Here is a 24,238-nt window from a genome sequence, read left to right on the forward strand (position 1 = left end):
AAAATTCTAAGTCACTGAGATTTTTTGCCCCTGGTATAGTGAGAGAGAGGATTTGGGTCAGAGAAGAGGGCTGGTTCTTGATGCCTTGTGATGCCAGGTAGGGCAGAAAGCCTTTATTCCCATAAGATGATTTGCTGGTACTTCCTTGTGGCAGGATTGTCCTTTTCCTTCCCCATGGTGGATATAGACCACACTAAAGAGAAACAGTATTTATAAACAGGTGAGAAGGAAAGCAGTCATACATAGACCACCGAGAACCATCATGCATTTGTGGCAATGAATTATATAAAGGTAACACTTGAGAAAGAGAGCCAATGAAGCATGCAGAAAAAGGCTTTGAAATAAGTATAAATGACATTCTCAGCAGAATGGGAAATTGTATCTCATTCATGAAGCAAGAAATCTTGAAGATAAAAAAACAATATAATTGATAAAGTATTGAATAGACAGATTTAATGCATGTCTACATGACGCCAGAGAGAATTAATGAGCTGCACAATTAAGAAACTAATTCTAGGCCTGACCTGTGGTGGCGCAGTGGGATAAAGCATCGACCTGGAACACTGAGGTCGCTGTTTCGAAACCTTGGGCTTGCCTGGTCAAGGCACATATGGGAGTTGATGCTTCCTGCTCCTCCCCCTTCTCTCTCTCTCACTCCTCTCTCTAAAAAATCAATAAATAAAATATTTTTAAAAAAAGAAACTAATTCTAGAATATAGAATAAATGGACAAAGATAAAATATATGAAAGAAAAGTTAAGGGATAAGTAGAAGTTTAATTATAAATGTCATAGAAGTTCTGAGAGTGGAAAATAAGGAATTAATTAAAAACAAAGAAAACAATTTTCAGATATATAAATAGGTATGAACCTTCAAATGGCCTATGAGTATTGGGCTGAAGGAATGGAAAAGACCCATTTGCAAAGATAACTATTGTGGTGGAATTTAAAAGCTAAATATTCAGAAAGCAAAAGGTATATTTCTTCCAGAAATGGAAATCAGATTAACATTGGGCTTCTCATTGGCAGCACTGGAAACCAGAAGGAAATGAAGGAGTACCTTCAGGGTTTACAGAGGAAATATATATATATATATATATATATATATATATATATATATATATATATATATATATATATATTTTATTAACCAAAGTCCATACTTTATTCAGATTTCTTAGTTTTTCTCTAATGTTATGTCTGTTCCAGAATTTTATCTAGAACACCACATTACATTTAGTTGTCATGTTTTCCTATATTCCTCTTGAGTATGACATTTTCTTACTTTTTTTTTTTATGACCTTGACAGTTTGGAGAAGTAGTGGTCAGGCATTTTGTAAACTTTTGGGATTAGGATTTGTTTGATGTTTTTCTTATGGTGTGATGGGGGTAATGGATTTTGGAGAGGAAGACCACAGGGGTAAAGTGCCCTTCTCATTGCATCATATCAAGGGGACCTGTTCTCAACATGACTCATCACTGCCTCCTAAACTTCTCTAATACTCCTTTTGGAGCTTCTGACACTTGAAGAAGGTTGAGAGTCAATGTATGTTTTATACCAGGTGTCCCCAAACTATGGCCCCAGGGCCGCATGCGGCCCCCTGAGGCCATTTATCCAGCCCCCACCACACTTTCGGAAGGGGCATCTCTTTCATTGGTGGTCAGTGAGAGGAACATAGTCCCCATTGAAATACTGGTCAGTTTGTTGATTAAAATTTACTTGTTCTTTATTTTAAATATTGTATTTGTTCCCATTCTGTTTTTTTACTTTAAAATAAGATATGTATAGTGTGCATAGGGATTTGTTCATAGTTTTTTTTATTTATTTATTAAATTTAATGCAGTGACATTGATAAATCAGGGTACATATATTGAGAGATAACATCTCTAGATTATTTTGACATTTGATTGTGCTGTATACCTCTCCCCCAAAGTTAAATTGTCTTCTGTCACCTTCTATCTCGTTTTCTTTGTGCCCCTCCCCTCCCCCAACCCCTGTCTCCTTCTTCACCCCATCCCCCCTCCCCCCACCACCCACCCCTGTTGCCATCACATTCTTGTTCATGTCTCTGAGTCTCATTTTTATGTCCCTTCTATGTATGAATTCATATAGTTCTTAGTTTTTTTTCTGGTTTACTTATTTCACTCCATATAATGTTATCAAGGTACATCCATGTTATTGTAAATGATCCGATGTCATCATTTCTTATGGCTGAGTAGTATTCCATAATATATATGTACCAAGGCTTTTTAATCCACTCATCCTCTGACGGATACTTGGGCTGTTTCCAGATCTTCGCTATTGTGAACAATGCTGCCACAAACATGGGGGTGCATTTCTCCTTTTGGAGCCGTTCTATGGTGTCCTTGGGGTATATTCCTAAAAGTGGGATAGCTGGGTCAAAAGGCAGTTTGATTTTTAATTTCTTGAGGAATCTCCATACTGTTTTCCACAGTGGCTGCACCAGTCTGCATTCCCACTAGCAGTGCAGGAGGGTTCCCTTTTCTCCACATCCTCGCCAGCACTTATTCTGTGTTGTTTTGTTGATAAGTGCTATTCTGACGGGTGTGAAGTGATATCTCATTGTGGTTTTAATTTGCATTTCTCTAATGATTAGTGATGTTGAACATTTTTTCATAAGCCTATTGGCCATCTGTATGTCCTTTTTGGAGAAGTGTCTATTCATCTCTTTGCCCATTTTTGGATTGGGTTGTTAGTCTTCCTGGTGTTGAGTTTTACAAGTTCTTTATAAATTTTGGTTATTAACCCCTTATCAGATGCAATGTCAAATATGTTCTCCCATTGTGTAGTTTGTCTTTTTATTCTGTTCTTATTGTCTTTAGCTGTGCAAAAGCTTTTTAGTTTGATATAGTCCCATTTGTTTATCCTGTCTTTTATTTCACTTCCCTGTGGAGATAAATCAGCAAATATATTGCTCCGAGAGATGTCGGAGAGCTTACTGCCTATGTTTTCTTCTAAGATGCTTATGGTTTCACGGCCTACATTTAAGTCTTTTATCCGTTTTGAGTTTACTTTTGTAAGTGGTGTAAGCTGGTGATCTAGTTTCATTATTTTGCAGGTAGCTGTCCAATTTTCCCAACACCATTTGTTAAAGAGGCTGTCTTTACTCCATTGTATTTCCTTACCTCCTTTGTCAAATATCAGTTGTCCATAGAACTGTGGGTTTATTTCTGGGTTCTCTGTTCTGTTCCATTGATCTATATGCCTGTTCTTATGCCAGTACCAGGCTGTTTTGAGTACAACGGCCTTGTAGTATAACTTGATATCAGGAAGTGTGATACCTCCCACTTTATTCTTCTTTTTTAAGATTGCTGAGGCTATTCGTGTTCTCTTTTGGTTCCATATAAATTTTTGGAATATGTGGTCTATATTTTTGAAGTATGTCATTGGTATTTTAATTGGTATTGCATTGAATTTATAGATTGCTTTGGGTAATATAGACCTTTTAATGATGTTTATGCTTCCTAACCATGAGCACGGTATATGCTTCCACTTGTTTGTATCTTCCTTGATTTCTTTTATCAATGCTTTGTAATTTTCCGAGTACAAATCTTTAGTCTCCTTGGTTAAGTTTATTCCTAGATATTTTATTTTTTTGGTTGTAATTGTGAAGGGGATTGTTTCCTTAATTTCTCTTTCTGACTGTTCATTGTTGGCATATAAAAATGCCTCTGATTTCTGAGTATTGATTTTATATCCTGCCACTGTGCTGAATTCATTTATCAGGTCCAGTAGCTTTTTGACTGAGACTTTAGGGTTTTCTATATACAATATCATATCATATTCAAATAATGATAGTTTTACTTCTTCTTTTCCAACTTGAATGCCTTTTATTTCTTCTTCTTGTCTGATTGCTGTTGCTAGGACTTCCAGGACCATGTTAAATAAGAGTGGTGAAAGGGGGCACCCCTGCCTTGTTCCTGACCTTAAGGGTATTGTTTTTAATTTTTGCCCATTGAGTATGATGTTGGCTGTGGGTTTCTCATAGATGGCTTTTATCATGTTGAGGTGTGTTCCCTGTATTCCCACTTTGCTGAGAGTTTTGATCATGAATGGGTGCTGGATTTTATCAAATGCTTTTTCTGCATCTATTGAAATTATCATAGGGTTTTTCTCCTTCTTTTTGTTTATGTGATGAATCACATTGATTGATTTACAAATATTGTACCAGCCTTGCCTCCCCAGAATAAATCCCACTTGATCATGGTGTATGATTTTTTCCATATATTGTTGGATCCAGTTTGCTAATATTTTGTTGAGGATTTTAGCATCTATATTCATCAGAGATATTAGCCTATAATTTTCTTTCTTTGTGTTGTCTTTGCCTGGTTTTGGAATCATAATTATGCTCGTCCCATAAAAGGAGCTTGGAAGTCTTCCTTCCTCTTGAATTTTTTGAAATAGTTTGAGAAGGATAGGAGTTAGTTCTTCTTTGAATATTTGGTAGAATTTCGTTGTGAAGCCATCGGGCCCTGGACTTTTCTCTGTTGGGAGTTTTTTTATAACTGTTTCGATCTCATGTTGTAATCGGTCTGTTTAGGTTTTCTGATTCTTCCAGATTGATTTTTGGAAGATTGTATGCTTCAAGGAATTTGTCCATTTCATCTAGGTTGTCTAGTTTTTTGGGATACAGTTCTTCATAGTATTTTCTTACAATATTTTGTATTTCTGTTGTGTCAGTTGTTATTTCTTCACTCTCATTTCTAATTTTATTTATTTGAGTCCTCTCTTTCTTTTTCTTGGTGAGTCTAGTTAAAGGTTCATCAATCTTGTTTACCTTTTCAATGAACCAGCCCCTAGTTTCATTGATGCTCTGTATTGTTTCTTTAGCCTCTATGTCATTTATTTCTGCTCTGATCTTTATTATTTCCTTCCTTCTACTACATTTGGGCTTTACTTGCTGTTCTTTTTCTAATTCTTTTAGATGCAGGGTTAAGTTGTTTATTTGAGCTTTTTCTAGCTTCTGAAAGTGTGCCCGTTGTGCTATGAACTTCCCTCTCAGCACCGCTTTCGCTGTGTCCCATAAATTTTGAGTTGTTGTATGCTCATTGTCATTCATTTCTAGGAATTTTTTTATTTCTTCTTTGATCTCATTCTTAATCCATTCATTATTTAACACCCTGCTATTTAGTTTCCATGTGTTTGAGAATTTTTGAGCTTTTCTGTTGTGATTCATTTCTATTTTCATGCCGTTGTGATCGGAGAAAATGCTTGATATGATTTCCGTCTTCTTAAATTTGTTGAGAGCACTTTTGTGCCCTAACATGTAGTCTATCCTAGGGAATGTACCATGAGCACTTGAAAAGAATGTATAGTCTGCTGCTTTAGGGTGAAAGGTTCTGAAGATATCTATTAAATCGAGTTGATCTAGTGTTTCCAATAAGTCTGCTGTTTCTTTGTTAATTTTCTTTCTTGAGGATCTATCTAGTGATGTTATTGGGGTATTGAAATCCTCTACTATTATAATATTGCTGTTGTTCTTGCCCTTTAAATCCATCAAAGTCTGCTTTATATATTTGGGTCCTCCTATATTAGGTGCATAGATATTTATAATAGTTATATCTTCCTATTGGATTACTCTCTTTATCATTATGTAGTGGCCTTCTTTATCTCTTACTATATCCTTTGTTTTAAAGTCCAATTTGTCTGATATAAGTATTGCTACCCCAGCTTTTTTTTTTCATTTCTGTTTGCATGAAACATTTTTTTCCATCCTTTTACCTTCAATCTATGTGTGTCTTTTGTTCTAAGGTGTGTCTCTTGTAGACAACATATGTATGGGTCCTGTTTTCTTTTTTTTTTTTTTTTTATTTATTTTTTTAATTTTATTTATTCATTTTAGAAAGGAGAGGGAGAGAGAGGAGAGAGACAGAGAGAGAAGGGGGGAGGAGCAGGAAGCATCAACTCCCATATGTGCCTTGACCAGGCAAGCCCAGGGTTTCGAACCTGCGACCTCGGCATTTCCAGGTCGACGCTTTATCCACTGCGCCACCACAGGTCAGGCCCTGGGTCCTGTTTTCTTATCCACGCAGCTACCCTATGTCTTTTGATTGGATCATTTAATCCATTTACATTTAAGGTTATTATTGATATGTAGTTGTTTATTGCCATTTTATTCTTTAAAGGTGTATTCCTTTTTTGCTATATTCTTTTCCCACTTTGATCTGTTTACAAAAGGCCCCTTAACATTTCCTGCAGCATTAGTTTGGTTGTAATGAATTCCTTGAGTTGTTTTTTGTCTGGGAAGCTTTTTATTTCTCCTTCAATTTTAAATGATAGCCTTGCTGGATAAAGTAGTCTTGGTTGTAGGTTCTTGTTCTGCATTACTTTGAATATTTCTTGCCATTCCCTTCTGGCCTCAAGTGTTTCTGTTGAGAAGTCAGATGTCATCCTTATGGGGGCTCCTTTGTAGGTGATAACTTTTTTTTCTCTTGCAGCTTTTTATATTTTCTCTTTATCGCTTAGCTTTGGTATTTTAATTATGATGTGTCTTGATGTAGGTTTCTCTTTAATTGAGTCCTCTGTGCTTCTTGGACTTGTGAGAGTTTCTCTTGCATTAAGTTAGGGAAGTTTTTGGCTATGATATGATTGAACAACATCTCTATTCCTTGTTCTTTTTCTTCTTCTTCAGGAACCCCTATGATGCGAATGTTATTTCTCTTCATGTTGTCACAGAGCTCTCTAAGGGTTTCCTCTGACTTTTTGAGTCTCTTTTCTCTTTTCTTCTCTGTTTTCATGCCTTCATTCCAGTTGTCCTCTAATTTGCTGATTCGATCCTCTGCTCTATCTATCCTGTTTTTAATTCCTTCCATTGTGGTCTTTATTTCTGATATTGTATTTATCATCTCTGACTGATTCATTTTTATACTTGCTATTTCTTTATTTAGGTGTTCATAGTGACCATTCATTGTTGTTCTAAGATCCCTAAGCATCCTTACAATCATTATTTTGAACTCCGCATCTGGAAGTTTGATTATTTCCATATCACTCAGTTCATCTCCTGAACGTGTCACTTGTGGTTTCATTTTGATTGCACTTTTTTGTCTTCTCATTGTGTTTGGGTGTTTTATTTGTAGAGTTGGTTGAGTCTAGGCTTGGTGTTGTCTGCCTCCAGTTTTCAGTTGTGTTATTTCTAGGTCTTCTTGGGTTGGTATCAGCTGTTATCTGTAATCCACTTTTGCATTTGGGCAGCTTTGAAGTCTTGATTTGTTTGTTTTCTTAACAGGTGATAGTCTTGTTTACTGATCTCAGCAGGGGGCTTCCTTGAAACTGTATCCAGGAATGCGATGGGTGTAACCTGAGACTCTGAAGGCCTCTTTAGCCAGCTAATCTCTCTGGGGGCAGGGTGTTTTCTCAGCTTCAGTAGGGGGAGGTGTATCTCAGATCTCCATGGAGACCTGAGTTACTGCCCCGCCTCCCTACTTCTTGTTTTCAGCTATGTCTTGTTGTGCTGATTGGAGCTGGAGAGATGTCCGGAGATCTCTGATCCAGAAGCAATTCAGTACTGTTTTGTGGAAGGTTCAGTCCCTCCCCCAGCTATGGCCACCTCCAGCATGAATGAGTCAGCTTTTTTAGTTCGTTTCCTGCATTCCTTAGCCCCTCACAGTCTGTCTCTCTCCCTGTCCTTTCCACTTGGGCGATAAGCTGGTCTTTTCAACACACCTCACTCCCTGGTTGCTAGGTAGGTGGCTGTGAGCAGTAGTTTCTGCTCTTTTCCCTATGTGAGATCCTCTCTGGGCTCTCAGCCTCACCCCCCCCCCCCCGTTCCTGTAAGCAGAGGAGATTCAGGCGCTCCCTACCAGGATTGTAGCTTCTTCTTTGCTCCTTGATTTTTGAAAGCTGTTCTTGCAGTTCAGAGTTGGTTTTTCATGCTGATTTTTCCTAAATTGATTTGTATTCCAGTTTGGTGGTGAGAGCTGGGCGTCTGTGCATCCGCCTACTCCGCTGCAATCTTCCCATTCAGAGGAAATATTTTTAAAATCATAATTCTATATATTCCTGAACAAGCTTACAAGGTATGGGGATAGGAATTTGAAATTTATTTATTTTCAGATTTTCAAAGGCTTAAAATTTTTAAGTGCAGAAACATTCTAAAAGAAGTACTAAAACGTTTAAGAAAAAGGAAAGAAAAACACAAATACAAGGGAATGAGGTGGGGCACAGGAAAAATGATAATAAAGTTCATTAAATAATATTAAAATTGCAGTCATAATTACTTTAAAAATATTTACATAGCACATATTCTTTTCCAGGTACTGTTTTATAGAACTATTAATTTGTAGAATGTTAATAATTCATGTTACAAATGTAAGGAGAAGCATTGGAAGACTAAATTTAATATATGTACCTCCCAAATTACCAAAGGGAGAAGAATGAAATGAGACAATTTTATCAATCCAACAATAGCAAGAAAGGGAAAGGAGAAGCAATTATAGCAATGGCTTTAAAGAAAAAAAAATATGGAAGAAACAAGTTCAAATCTATTAAAATATAGGCCATGGCCAGTTTGCTCAGTGGTAGAGCATCAGTCCAGTGTGTGGAAGTCCAGGGTTTGATCCCAAGCCAGGGCACACAGGATAAGCACCCATCTGCTTCTCCACCCTTCCCCCTCTCCTTCCTCTCTGTCTCTCCCTTCTCCTCCCACAGCTGAGGCTCCATTGGAGCAAAATTGGCCCGGGTGCTGAGGATGGCTCCATGGCCTATGCCTCAGGTGCTAGAATGGCTCTGGTAGCAAAGGAACAATGCTCCAGATGGGCAGAGCATTGCCCCCTGGTGGGCATGCCAGGTGGATCCCAATTGGGCGCATGTGGGAGTGTCTCTCTGCCTCTCTGCTTCTCACTTCAGAAAAATACAAAAAAAGAAAAAAAAGAAAAAATATATAGTCATCATCATATTAAAGGTATGTCATATTAGGATTAAACTCTCCCACTTGAGGTAGGTAGGATTCAGGTTAGGTTAAATAAGGAAATATCATGTTACCTGACACATCTGTCTCAAACCTTGTCACTTCCTCGGAGTATCTATGTGAAGTCACCGACATTCCCACTGTGGAGTCTAGAAAGAGCGGTGACTTAGAAAGGACTGTAGTTTGGCTTTTACCAGAAGGAGCTGACTGCAATCCGGTGTGTAAAAATACACAGAGAGACCAGGACAGTGTTTGGGAGAGCTACAAAGTATCATCGGCATGGATGAAAAGAGACAGTGACAGTTCAAGACTTATAAGGGCTTTTTGATCCTCCAACTTTTTTCGGCCTGGCATCAAGCCGAGAAAGCTGCTTGCCAGCCAATGATGGTGTATCCCCCAATGCCCTCTTCAAACACGGCCAAGGAAGAGGAAGGGCATCCCAGAGAACACAGCCAATAGCCAAGGGCAACTATGCCTTGGGAAGTTCCTCCTATGAAGTAGGACTAGGGCCTCATCAAGAGACATGTTCTCTCCCAAGGCATCCCAGGGTAGAGGGATCCATCCAGAGTGATTTATTGAGAATGGCTGTGGACCAGACCTGTGTGCTCTCTCCTGTCTCCCCTCTCATTGAAATGGTAGTGCCCATTGAAGTTATTCTGTCCCGGGCCCATGGTTTATGCTGGGTGTGTGGGGCTGGGGAGCAGATAACTTATTTCTATAGTTTCACAGGTCTTTAAGATCAAGAGTATATCACAGGACCTGGCACTTTAAACCTAATGCTGTTCTCGTGTCTACTTGAGATGTGTTAGAGGGATACCTGTTTCTGTGTGAGAGAAACAATGCTTGAGAGCAGGTGGGTGGGCTGTGGTGGGTTGTACAGTTGTTGTCAGCCTTCATCCTCCTCCTCTGTATCATGCTACCTTGCAGCACCCCCTCTGGAGAAGCCATCAACTCGAGGCTTAGTCACAAAACATGCTTTGCTAGCAGTGTGCTACAAGGAGGGGATTTTAATTTACCTGCAGTGTTTTAATGGCTTTTTGTGTTACTCACATGTGCCAGGAGAAGACAGTGACTCAGGTAGGTGCTGGTTTCGGAATGGGAACTGTAGAATGATCTTAGAACCCGACACACAACCTTGTGAGTTGAAAACACCTCCGTCAAGAACAGAGAGCAGCAGCTTGTTGTTGTAAGGCACTGAGTTTGGGGATTCATCATTGTGCCTCAAGATTGCAACAGTAATAAAATACAATGGGAATTGGTTAGAGACAGTAATTAGCAGATGTATCTGATAAGCTGGGCTAAGCTACGCAGATGACGACAGTCACAGAATCTGGGTGGCGTGTAACTACAGAGGTTTATGTTTTCCTCATGCTGCATGCCCACTGAGGGCTGGCCGTGGCTTTCTGTCAGGACCCAGGCTGACAGAACTGCCCGGTCTGGGGCACCGGTAGTCCCGTGGCTAAGGAGGAAATGAGGACGGCTAAGTGCACGCTGATTCTCCAAGCTTCAGCCAAGAGTGACCAGCGATGATTTTGCTCATTGCCGTGGAAGTTCAGTAGCTTCTCTTCAGGTCCATAGGGTGGCTGTATACTCTTCTCGCGGGGAAGATCAGCCATAAGAGGTTAATAACAAGTTCAAATTAGAAATAAAACTGAATCACTATGCTAAATGCATTCTCTGTCACCTCTGCATAAACTCTGTCCATTGGTATAAAACTATATTAGCTATTGTGATTGAATGAGAAAAAGATTCTTAGATAATCAACTTCAATGCCCAGGGTCCTTCTCATCGTGGCAACATACAATGTAGCAAATTCACAGTATGTCTGGCAATTGCTTGTTTTGTTGTTGTTGTTTTGTTTTGGTTTTTTTAATGATAAAAAGAATACTGGTTTAGTTGAACAAATTCTAACTGCTTTCTCCCTATTATGTTATTTCAACTCTTTTTTTAAAATTTGTAATTCATTTTAGAGAAAAGAGTAAGAAAGAGAGAGAGAGAGAGAGAGAAGGGGGAGGAGCAGGAAGTATCAACTCCCATAGGTGCCTTGACCAGGCAAGCCCAGGGTTTTGAATCGGTGAATTCAGCATTTCTGGTCGATGCTTTATCTACTATGCCACCATAGGTTAGGTCTGTTATTTCAACTCTTTGAATCTGTTTTCTTAACTATAACATGTGGAGAAGAATATCGACACTGCTGTGCATATCTGCGGGCATCAAAAAGGCGTTGATGAACATGGTTATGTATTGGGGTGCTCAGTAAACGATCACTGCTGCTGCTGTTGCTTTTCTCAGGGGTGGTGCTCCTGGCCAGGAGCTTCTGTGGATAATCAGCCCTTTGCCCAATAGGTTATTCTATATATGCTGCTATGTACCGCCTACATATGCTGTTCAGGAAGGCAGTAGTAACATGTGTCTTCTTTAGTATAGTGGTACCCAAGGCCCAAGTAGTGACTGCCGGACCCTGGCAGGTTTGAATTGTCAATCCACTTATTCTTAGGGAAAAAAAATGAAATTTAAAATACTTCCCAATAAGAATAATTTTATGAAGATGGTTATTTGGGAGCTACGCTGTCATTGTGGAGGAGAGCTAGAGGGATTTGAACCTATATATTTATACCTCTCATCTACAGCACATACACTTCGGATACATTTGGGCCAGGCCTGAAATTGTTACCATGCTTACCAGCATGACTGCAGGGCATGCACTCAGACTGTGTCCCCCAGGGGGCAGTGTGCCCTGTTTTGACAGCTGGCTTATATAAAATGTCAAATTCCTTAACAACTTTGTTTCTTCTTTTTCTTTCTTTCTTTTTTTTTTTTTTTCAATTAATCGAGCTCTAGGCAAGATATACTCTGGAGCTCCGAACCCAGAATGTTTTTGTTCAGAAGAGATCCCGGAGAGCCCAGCATGCTACAACCGTCTTCTTGGAACTTGGAAGGGGGGGGGGGGGAGATGCGCACAAACTATGCCATGTGAGAAGAAACTTCTATTTTTCAGGAAGGCAGATTTGTCCAAGATTTCTGAGGCTTTGCTCTTTGGGATGAGACCCGGTAAAGGCTGGGTCCCCTGTAGAAAGGCATGTCCCGAGATCAGTCCCCTGTGGACTCCCCAACACTGCGGGAGGGGCTTGGGGCATGCAGAGGCCCGAGGCGTCATGAGCTCCATCTTTAAATAGCTTCCGGCAGAGATGAGTGAAAATAATAAATATTTGGGCAAAACTATGATGTAAGACTGTGTCAAAATAAGCACATGTGGTATAAAAATTCAGAGAAGAGTGCACTGCAGGACTGAAAGAGAGTGAAGTGTCAGTTTGGTTGAACAATCCGTGCTGTCCCAATTTATGGGAAGATCGTGGACAGTAAATGGGGAGGTGGGGAGTCTGCTTTGTGAAGAAGTGAGCGGATCTGAGTCACCAGGACAGAAGGCTGTGAACCTAGGGAAATCCACCTGAATAGTATGTCTTGAGAGTCAGTGAAAGGTTCACAGAGGGCTGTGAACCTAGGGAAATCCACCTGAATAGTATGTCTTGAGAGTCAGCAGTGATTTGGAAAAACTTAAGGAAGAGAGAGAATGGAGTGAAAGTACAATGGTGTTGAAAGCTGGAAACCTAGGGTCAAATTTTTATTCCTCCTCCAAGTAGCTTAATGGATAAGAAGACTATAGTCTATTTCTTCTTATGGATCTCAAGACTAATGACAAACATATTAAAACAATATATTCTCTGATAAATGTATATTTAAAACTATGATGAAGGCCAAGGGACAAAAAGTAGGTGAGGTTAGGCACAAGGAGCAGAGGAAGGTAGCATGAGACTGAGGAGGTAGACCTTGGGCCAGAAGAACCATGTCACATAGAGTGGATTTCATAACAAAGAGTCACAGGAAAAGCACATTCTTAAGCAAACAATGGGTGATCTGTTTAGGTTTGCATTTTGTTGTTGATGTTGTTAAAACTTAACATTTTTAGCGAGGGTATAGGTGCACAGCAAAATGGATCGGAAGGTAGAGAATTCCCATGCACCCCCTCCCCTTACACATGCATGGCCCCTCCCATTTTCCCACTACAGTGGTATGGTGAGTACAATGGATGGACCTGCATTGACATGTCATCATCATCCATCCAAAGTCCATCGTTTACCTTAGGATTCAGTCTCAGTGTTGTCCATTCTGTAGGTTTGGAAAAATGCACAATGTGTCTCCATCATTACAGTATCACACAGAGTAATTCCACTCCCCTGCACATGCTCTGTGCTCTCCCTCATCCCATCCTCAACCCCTAGAAACCACGGATATTTTTACTGTCTTATGACTCTGCCTTTTCCAGAATGTCATATAATTGGAACCATAGCGTATTTTTCCTTTCAGATTGGCTTCTTTCACTTAGCAGTAGGCTTTTAGATTTCCTTTGTGTCATTTCATAGCTTGATAGTACATTCCTTTTTTAGTGTTGAATGATATTTCATTGTCCGGATATACCACAGTTGATTTATCCGTTCACCGACTAAACAGCATTTTGATTACTCTCAAGTTTTGGTCATTGTGAGTAAAGCTGCAGTGAACATTCAAGTGCATGTTTCTGTGCGGACCTGTTTTCAGTCCTATGGGTAAATGCCTAGGAACTAGATTATATGGTAAGAGTGTGTTTAATTTTGTGAGAAACTTGCCAAACTAATTTCCAAAGTGTTTATACTATTCTACCTTCCCACTGGCAGTGAGTGGGAACTCCTGTTGTCCCACTGCTGCGCCAGCATTGGGAATTGTCAGTATTTTGAATTTTGGCCATTCTAATCGGTGCATAATGGGACACCATTGTTGTTTTAATTTGTAATTCCTGGTAATATGGAATGTGGAACATCTTTTCATATGCCAATTTGCCACCTTTATAAGCTTCTTTGGTGAGATGTCTGCTTAGGTCTTTGGCCCATATAAAATCAGGTTGTTTGTTTTCTTGTTGTTGAGTTTTAAAAATTCTTTGTGTATTTTGAATAACAATACTATATAAGATATCTTTTGCAAAATATTTTCTCCCACTCTGTGTCTTATTTTCTCATTCTTTTGACAGTGTCCTTTGCAGAGCAAAAGTTTTTAATTTTAATAAAGTGCAGCTTGTCAATGACTTCTTCATAATGTTAACCGAAAAAAAGTACCAATAGGTGTTCCATTACCAAAAAGGACTTACTCAGGAAAAAGAAAGGGTTGAGACCAAGTGCATGCAGACATGGCAGCCATATGCACAGTCTGGAGGGGTGTTTATAGAACTTTCTGTTACAGGAAGTTATGGGAAGCGGAAGTCAGAAGCACAGAGCTTTGTCACAAACATAGAATTCTTCTCATAGAGTTCTCGCATGTAGAGTGCGGAAACTTACATAAGCTCTAGCTCTTTCTATGGACCCTTCCCAAATGATTACATTTGCTTAAAGTTAGAGCTAGTCTTTATCAATGAGCATGCCTTTGGTATTTATTAGGCTTGTATTTTTGAAAGAACCCTCTGGTTGCAACATGAAGAAAGGTTGGGAGGGAGACAAAACTTGATGTAGGAAGAGTTGTTGAAATGCTACTGTAGGTATGCAGAGGGGTGACACAGAAAGGCTGAGATAGCCCCTACTGGAGCCTACATTTCTGTGATCAAGGACAATGTGAATTAAGTAAATGTCCAATGCCCCTATGGAGTAGTTCAGTACACAAGGCATCTTGGTGTTCTTTAGAAAAAACAGAGCACCTTTATTGTCATCAGGTATTACATACCTGCACAAATCACTGTGTCCCTGTTCTCTCCACGGGCTTCAGTAAATATTCTGAAACTCATCTGACCTCAATTTTTCCCTTTTTTTGCTCTCTTTCTATTTTCTTGGAGTAATGTCCTGTTTCTAAAATATACCAAAAATTAAAATAAACATGCTCGTAAGAATAAAGAAATAGACTTCCAAGGTAGGATTAGGCATCATAGTAAATATCACATTTTAAAAATAGAGATGCATGATCTTCAAACATACTGTGCCTTGCTCACACATGTTACGAGGCGATGGCGGGCCGGGTTGTCCTATCTCGTGTGCTCCAGTCCCAGTGGACACACACCAGATACACATGGCTTGTGAATCACGGAGTAATCTGAGAGGCCCATGAGGTCATGGTGAGTGCTCTGCTGCCAGGGCTGCACTGTTGTTCCTTCTCCAAAGAGCTTCAAGCTCACGGCCTTGTTCCGATGGAAACGGCTCACACCAACCAGCTCCTCTCTTCTTCTTGGCTTGCTCTTCACTGAGGTCTGTAAAATCTTGTATTTTTCATCCCTCATTCTTTTCAGTTTTCTTTTTCCTATTCCTTATGTAGAATTTAATCTTCTCCTTTTATATGTTGGCATGTCTGAAGTTTAGGAGAAAAAAAAAGAAGCTATTGATATTTTTGCAAGGCATGTATTAATATGATTGTCCAAACTTATAGAAAAAAAATTTATAAGAAGTTATCGGGGCCACAATTTTGAAGAAACTTCTGGAAACAAGATCTCAATGGATTTAGCGATTGCTCTGGAGAATGGCTGCTTCGTAGCTCCTTTTTATCCATTTATAGGAGAGGGGAAAACGTAAGGAAGGTTACATGCAATCCACTGGTGGGAGGTTAGGGGGAGCAGGGACATCCGTAGGATTGGATAAAAAGCACGATGGAGAAAACCATACTGCGTTTTCACATTTGTGGGTACAGGAGAGTTGAGTGGGCAACAAGATTACAGTGAGGGGTTCTGTGGTCTCGAGCTCAGTGCCAGAAGTTATATTTTCAAGGGGTCTGGAAATGAAGGTTACCCGGACATTTCAAAGGCCTGTGATCCTAGAGGCAGAAGAATGGACAGGGCTCCCTACAGACAAAGATTGACCTGTGCTAAGTGTGGTGACTACCTGCCCTGACCTGCCCAGTCCAGAATTTGTGATCAGACCATCCTGGGGTGGTGACTTTGGATCGCAGAGCTAGGTGGACCTGACATGTGGACCCCCTGAGCTTGTCAGGTGTGTTATAGGGCCCTCGTTTGTTCACACATATCAGGGGAGTTCACCTTTGAGATGTCCCGTTTGCTAGGTGGTCATAGAATCCGGTCCAGGGGAGTTGTATGTTATACTAAGGTCATCCGTCAAGGCCAGCCGGAGCCCTCCGTGTCCCTGCTGTCCACCTGCACTCCCAGAACACAACTTCTCAGTCACATTCCCCTGGAACTACTTTTTTGAAAGCTGTTCTATCACAGGTAACTACAAGAAAGCTATTTATAGAGTGGGGTCCCCTCCTCTATTTTTATGTGAGTGTAAAACACCTCACACTTCAAAAATCTATAGCTTCATCCTGTCCAACTTGATTTGCTTGAGCAATTTTCATATTTGTTTCAAAAGAGATATGTCTCTTGGAATAAAAACTCACCAGCACATGTGCCTTAAAAAGAACATTGGTGCAATTTTTATTGGTTTGTAAATCTGCCAGAATGTAACGAATGAGATACTGCTTTCATATTGACCACCATCTCCATCCTTATTGGAAAGGAAGATGCCAGTTGTACTCACCAGTACCTATCACAACAGCAGTTCTGCGTTTAATTTTGATTTGTTATGTAAGACTGTCTCTTGTTACATTTGGGTTTTTTGTTTGTTTGTTTGTTTGTTTTTTACATATAAAAATCATCACCTTATGAAAGAATGTAGACATCCTATTCTAGTGTAATCCTGAAACTTTCCTTTTGGTTAACCACTGACTCTGAAAATTTTCTCTGTGGCGTACGTCTTCGAGGTCAAACATTTAAAAAAAAACATAGAAACCAAAGCCTTGACATTAGACTTATGTCTACTTGTTTGTTTTCTCTTTTGAAACTGGAAAGTCTTTGTTGAACTTGAGCCTGGGCTTGCCCCTGGCTTCTGAATTGTGCATATATAATCCACATGTGTGGGAGGGGGTGGAGTGGAGAGGTGGTCATGGAGGACTGGACCCTAACCTGTGAATCGGATGCTATTACCAGGTGAATCTTCTCAGAATTGAGTTGAATTCTTGGACACCTGCTGATGTCCGAGAATGACGATGTAAAGGACCCCACCCAGGCTAGAATTGGGTCTATGAACCCAATTTAGGCCCCAAGAACACAATGGTCCCACCCTGACTTCCCTGATTTTTGGCAGCATTTTGGCTGTATCTTAGGGAATAGAGACTTCATGAGGCATGTAGATGGTCAGGACAGTAGGCAGCCTTGCAAAAACTTTCCAAGCATGGCAAAAATCTCCAGAGGTCTTCTGGACATGGAAACACCAGGCTGCATATCACTAGACATCTCAGTACTAATCTGTATACACAGACCCACTAATTTGTTTAATGGATGCTATACTTCACTGCGGCTTTCCAACCCCTTGGCACTGCCGATGGCATCTATAAACTTTAGCATGGGCCATGGAACTCCTTTAATGCCTGACCACAAGTTTCCATTGGCACATGGGGATAACACCTTGAAATATAAATTAAATTGCTTTATAAAAGTATTGATTATTTCTCACATGCTTGAGTTTGTGGCCTGTTAGTTATATTCTCCTCATATGTGACATAGTTTCTTAAGTCACTACTCCCATTAGAAGAATTAGATAAAATCTTACAAATGTATGTCCTACAGTCTTAAAGGACATCCCTCTCTGGGAGATCTTGTAAGTGTGTTCTCCTTACGCATTAGGCACTTTGGTATTTTAGTTTTTTATGAAGAGAAAACAGGAAAGAAAGCAATCTTTCCTCCTTTTCCTAAATAATTTCCATACAATTATGGCCATAGGGGAAACCCAACAGGGGAAGCAGCTCCTATCTCTGGGTCTTTAAAGCAAGACAGAGAAGACCAGGCATTAGTTTTAGGCCATTACATCTTCTGGTTTTCAAGATACTGTCATAATGACAACTGAGAAATAGAATTTGTTTTTTCGGAAATCATTTTCATCTGTAAATTTATTAAGAGAATACATGACCCACTGATTATTTTGGATGGACTGGCATTTTACTGTATACACTCCATCCATTGTGTGTGTATAACACAGCATCTCCTTTCTGTTCTCTGTCTTTTAGCTGCAGCACATATGGAGAAAGCACAAGGGGAACATCACGATGATGGAGGGAGACGGGCACTGTTGGCTTCTCTACTTTCTCATGGGTCAAGTGGTGATGAAACATATACCCTTCTGGACAGGGAAGGATGTTAAAACAGAGTGTTTAGTTTGGGACTTCTTTATGCCAAGTCGAAATCTAAGCAATTTCAGTTTATTAGTTGATATCACATGTTTGGATCCGGCTACCAATTCAGACTGTGCAGTAAGCTTACCAAAGAAGACCCCGTCCCTAACACTGTCTCCTCAAGGACTATGGTGGCATAACTTAGAGAGTGAACGACCATTTGGGGAGAATTGCTGTTGGATGACGTGGAAAATGATCAGAAAATCCTTGAGAAAACCTGGGCAGTGGTCTTATCCTTTAGCCTTCTGTTCCTGCAGTGATTGACATCATACTTTCCTGGCCACAAACATGTGCTCATATGTACTCATGCATGTGCATTTGTATGTGGCATAGGAAACTCCCCAAAGAAATCTTAAACCATCAGAAATGTAGGGCTGAATCGTTACTCAAGAGTGAGAAAAACCCAGAGAAGGACTTGAAGTAGACGCTTTCAAGAGGAGGTTGGGCTACGGGTTAGGATGGCTAGATTTACCAAATAAAAATGCAGGTTTCCCAGTTAGATTTGAATTATAGATTAAAAACAAAACAAAACAAAAACAAAAATATATAAGTATATCCCAAATACTGCATAGAACACACTTATACTAAAAATGTTTTCATTGCTTATCTGAATTGGGACTTAATGGGAACCTGTGTGTTATCTGGACACCTTAGGACACGTAGGCATGTGATCATTTCCTCTTGGTGAGCAGAGGGCAAGTGGCTCCTTCCGGAAACTTGGATGCAGGGACTATAAGTAGTGTGACAGTCCCAGGATAAGCTCAAGAACAGCCCCTTTTCAGCTGGGGAAGGATGTGGCCAGGCTTAGTCTCCTAGTATTTCCGGTGGGAAGGAATTCCTTTGAGTTCTCGCAAGGTGAGCCAGTCAGCAGGTGGTAGAGCTGGTTCTTAGATGTGACTGTTCTAGAAGTGAAAGGCCAGTACCAACAACCAAAGGACGAGGAGTTTTGAGAGCAATCACCTGATGTGAAAGCAGGAAGTGGATGTAGAGAAAATGCCGAGGGTGATTATGTCTGAATCCCCTCGTCTGCTCCCGATGGCATGGATGGTCCTGGTAGGACAAGGGAAGTTTCGATGGGACTGGCCTCCCCAAAACTTTGTAAGAGCGAGTGGGAGGGTCTGGGATTTCTTTTCTCTTGATTTAATTATTTTCTGTGCACTCATGGATATTTACACTGAAGGCATTTGTGCACTCACATTGTGAAAAGTAGGCTGTATTTGGCTTTGAGTTGGAGTTGTAATGAAGTAATAATGGTAAGATGAGTGAAAAACGCCATGCACATTTTGAATGGAGTGTTGGCCAATATTTTTGTCATTGTTATGTCCCAGTTGCATTTCCTGTTCCTCTGACGCTGGATTCTGCAAACATATAATCCAGAGAACTTAATTTAAATTTTCTTTTGATGTTGATCTTCATCAGTTCTTAGTTTAAATACCAAACACTTCACACACCACAGATCCTTGTTTTAATCCATGAATGTAATCAACATTTCATATTCCCCTTCACATGTTTGCTATTAGTAAGCCCCCCCCCAAGTCCTGTTCTCAATTACCATGGATATGCTGAGTATATGTATAGCAGAAACTTGCTAATTTGTAACTTAAAAACCTGGAAAGCAATGGGCTTAAGTTAATTGGGTATCTGGTATTTTTTAAATGACAAAACACATGAACATTAACGAGATTGCAAAGGAACAATTATTGTGCTTTGTATCATGTGCTATTTTATATGAACAGATAATGGCTTACATAGACTTCTGGGTTACTCCCAATTAAGTATGGCCATATAGCTATGTATGAATTTAGGCACTGGTTGTAGCTCAGTGTGCCAACAGTCAGTTTGCCAAAAGTCAATTTACTGAATGACCAATTCACTGAATTACAAAAAACTTCTTCGAGTTGTAGTTTCTCTGTGTCTCTGCTATATGCCAGCCAGCGTTTCCCTTAAATGTCGTTGGCGGAATTTCCTATTTATGTGGACTTAACATTCATTCTTGCCTCCGGTGGTAAGTGGTTCAGGCAAACATTTATGTTAAAATGTTAGGTTGAAACATTGCTTTAGGCCTTGGGGACCAAGGAATGCTACACAGAAACTATGTTGCACTGCTGAGGAGGCCTGGAATCCAGCTTCGCCATTAGGGAGCTGGGTGAACCCTTGAACAAGTAGTTTATATTCTAAAGGCTTAGGGTTCCTGGTTTCAACGTGTTATCAAGCATCTCCGCTGAGAAACAAATCTTGGGAAAGAAAGAAGTGGACTTGCATTGCGCCTGTAATTGAACAGAGCTCACAGTTCCCATTACCTATGGAGAAAAGTGTTACTCATGTAAATAGCACCTATTGTGTGTCCTAATAGATAGAGGGTTGAGAACATGATTCTCAGATCCCTTCCAGCCATGACATGCTGTGATTTCATGGTCTTGTAGGCATATCAGAGCTGTGTATATGATTTAAGGGAGTTTTACCCAGTAGTTCTCCAGGAGACACAGTGCAGGATTGGATAATGTGCTTCAGCTAAATATGATACAACATAACACCAGACACATAATATGATCTTACTAATAAAATGAATATTTTGATGACATCCTAGAGCCACTCTATGAGATACCTTCACCACGGTCCCCCATGCTGCTATCCAGTGGACTTGCCACTCTGGCCACAGCTGACCCAACCTGTCCTCACACAGTATATCTGCATGCTGGATAGATTTTCACAGGAGGACCTTGGTAGCAGTATGGAGGATTTATTAGGTAGGAACAGAGCTGGAGGGTAAAAATAAGTTAGTGGGCAACTTCTGTGGTCCGGAGGAGCTAAGAGGGCCTTATCTGGGCAGAAGCAGTGGGGGTAATTATAAAAGAGATTCTAAAACATAAGAACAATTAAGTGTTGGTGACTGATCGGCTGGGAGGGAACATGCAGGGTTGACTCCCAGGGGTCTAGTCTGGGTGCCGGGGCAGATGAAGAGAAAGATAACAAATTCAGTGTCAGATTTTGGAAGGGTTTGAGGTACAAAATATGTATGATTGTCTTTTGATTATAAAGTCCAAATTAATGATGGAACATGCTAATAAAGCAATATGATACAGAAACAAATTATGCTATGTTCCAGATGAATCTGGCATTGCTCTACTTTTTCTTAAATATCATTCTTTCATTATGGGACTCCTGCAGCATGAATTTAAGGTAGGCCAGAGAGTACCTGAAGGAATCCCCCCTGATTTTGCAGCCCTTTGCTCTCAGGGTGACCAGAGGCAGGTGGTTGGGGCCATTCTTTTCAAGCTCCATCTCCTTAATGAGTGCAAGGCTCTGCAGTGGGCGTGGGGAGTTGGGAGAAGGGGGCGGGACACCAACAGGAAACAGGAACCTCTCTTGGCTTTTCATTTCTCTTGTTGCTGTCGCCCTGACTCTAAGGGAAGATAATGGCCTTTGTTTTCCATCTTGTCTCGAATCTCCGACTCAGAAAGAAGTTGAACTGGCTTCTGAAACCAGGGTGCTTATACAGCTCTCAAGCGTCTCCTCTGCTCTTCTCAGTGTCTTTTGAGGTTCCCTTAGTTAGTGGCTCCTTTCTCCACACAATGGTGAAGTTGTTTACCATTAGAAGGGGCTCATCAGTGAAATTTACCCGGGGCTCTCTTAGAACAGCGGCTGCACGCATGAGCCGCTTCCAGGGCCACTCGCTCGCTCCCTGAGCTCTGGCTAAGGAGTGTCAGTCAAACAAGGAGCTGCTGACAGCAACTTTTTAAGACTCTTTCTCCTGCCCATCACACATTAAACACTCTGAAAACAGATCGGCAAACATTTTCTCAGTCTCCCATACACGTTTCCTTGCTGCCCACTTTGGTGTAATGAAATTCATCTTGTTGCAAAGAGAATTTGGGTAAAGTACATCAAATTTCATTCTTTCTCATTCTGTTTCTGTGTGCACTGTTTCCCATAAATCCTTGACACAGAGGGTTAATGTGATGGGAAGTTTCCATTGTCAAGATTGAAGGTCTTTATTATGGTCCACAGCTCCACTTATGTTGCTAGCAGGAAGTGTGATGTTTCTGTTTGCATACACTCCTTTGGTTTTGCTTGTCTTTTTCAGTAAGTAGCACGAGGGTAGCACTTTGAAACCGGAACGCCTTCGGCAGTGGCTTCCTTTAGGGACACAACTTCACTGTGATGTAGTGCCCAAGCAGCTACGTGGAAATGGGCTCTGTGGTGAGGAATCCATGTTTCCAAAAGCACTGTGACACTGATAAATATTAAAGAGCTACTGTTGCCCCCATGGAAACCATTTTATTTAGTTGCTTCTGAAATCCGTTCTCTATGCCACCCTCCCCTTTTGTGTCTTCACTGCTTTACATGACAAGGGAGTCTCTGGTTCTTGGGAGTGTGTCTGCCTCTATTCCCTGCTCTAAGTCCTCACCCTCCCTTTGCTGAGAAGATGAGTGACAATGAAGTGAGGAGTGAATGACCCCTGGAGCAAATGAACTCAGTGAGACAAAGACCCCCTTCTCATGCAAATCCCCACAGTCCTTTGACAGGAAGGAAGAAAAGAAATCAGGGTACAAAATATGGAGAGAATGAGACAGTATTCCAGGGTGTTCCCTGAAGCATTGACCTTTCTTTAAGAGTGTCATCTATCAAAGTAGCTCTTTCTCTTTCCTATAAAGGGAAACACATTTTCATTTTGAAGGGAAACATGGAGGGACATAAAATCCAATCTTCGTTGTAGGGCCTGGGTGTGCATTCACACTATCGCCCCGTCAACGTCACCTTTAACTTTGTCACTCATTTCTAACCAATGAAGACATATCTTTGTGTGCTTGCTTGTTGATCAAGCCATCCTCCCTGCCTGGGAAGCCTGCTCTTCTTTTCTTAGTTAGGCTCTCTCTACCCCTCTAAGCTTAACTCAAACCTGATCTATTACCTTTGCAGTCCTTGCCTCCAAATTGATCATTCTTATTTCAGAATTCCCATTACACATTGAGTTAGTGTTGGTCACTCAATGACCAGATTCTTCTTGTGAGCTGGCTTTTTCTCACCCAAATTTCTTGAAGGGAGTGATCATATATTACATGACTTTGCTCTTTACCCATAGCTGTTGATATGATGGTAGAAATATAATATGTGATTAATAGATGGAGTAGCTGAAGTTTAAGAGTCATGGAACCAAGAAGGATACACTTATTTGATGCATACATCTACCCATGATTGTTTTTCTTCTAAGTTTAAAAACTCATGGCAACTTGTCTTAAACATAAAGCATGGATAGATTAGTTGACTGTTCAGTTATGCTGTGATTCACAGAATGTCAGTTCATGCATTTCATTTAAAGTCATTTTTAAATCTGAGGTTCAATACCCACTCACATTTTTTTGCTAAAATATATTATTCCTAATAATATTTATTATATCAAATACTGAGAGCTTATATGTCCAGTACCAGTCTAAGCATTTTAAGCATGTATACTTTTATTTAATCCTCGCAATAATGCTATGAAGAAAATAGTAGTAGTGTCATTGCAATTTTTTTTGGAAAGGAAACTGAGTGTTGAGTAACTTGCCCACAGGTACAGATGGTGGACATCTGCAGGCTGCCCACCGAGTCTAGGCCCTTGACCACAGTTCTATCTGCCTGTGCTATGCAGGTGATTTCCTGCTCTCTCACCCTTTCCGGTGGACCCTGTCCCTTACCACTCAGCCTCGGGCCAGAGTGTCTGAAAACGTTTTTGACAAGCCTTTCCTCTGAGATGCTACTGCTTGCCACAGGCAATTTGGAGATGGATTCGGGCTGGCTAGCAAGGGTCACTGTAAGCGGTTGGGCAGGACATCGTAGTCAGAATTGGAATATGAGATTGCTGGAAACTTTTTTAAGTGACTGTGAATATGGTGCTAATGAGAACATACATGAAGCCTGTAGGTGAGGTAATTTGATGAGAATTCCTTTTACTCATTATTTCTTTCTAAAAGTTAATTTACAGCATTGATGCATAGTCAAAATTATAAAACTGCTGGGAAAATGTGTACTATAAAGTAAGCAGTTGGTCTGCATAACTGTAAACATCCAGAATTTGGGAACATCTAGACAATTCTTCCTAGGT

Source organism: Saccopteryx bilineata, chromosome 1 (assembly GCF_036850765.1).
Source record: "Saccopteryx bilineata isolate mSacBil1 chromosome 1, mSacBil1_pri_phased_curated, whole genome shotgun sequence".
Classification (NCBI taxonomy): domain Eukaryota; kingdom Metazoa; phylum Chordata; class Mammalia; order Chiroptera; family Emballonuridae; genus Saccopteryx; species Saccopteryx bilineata.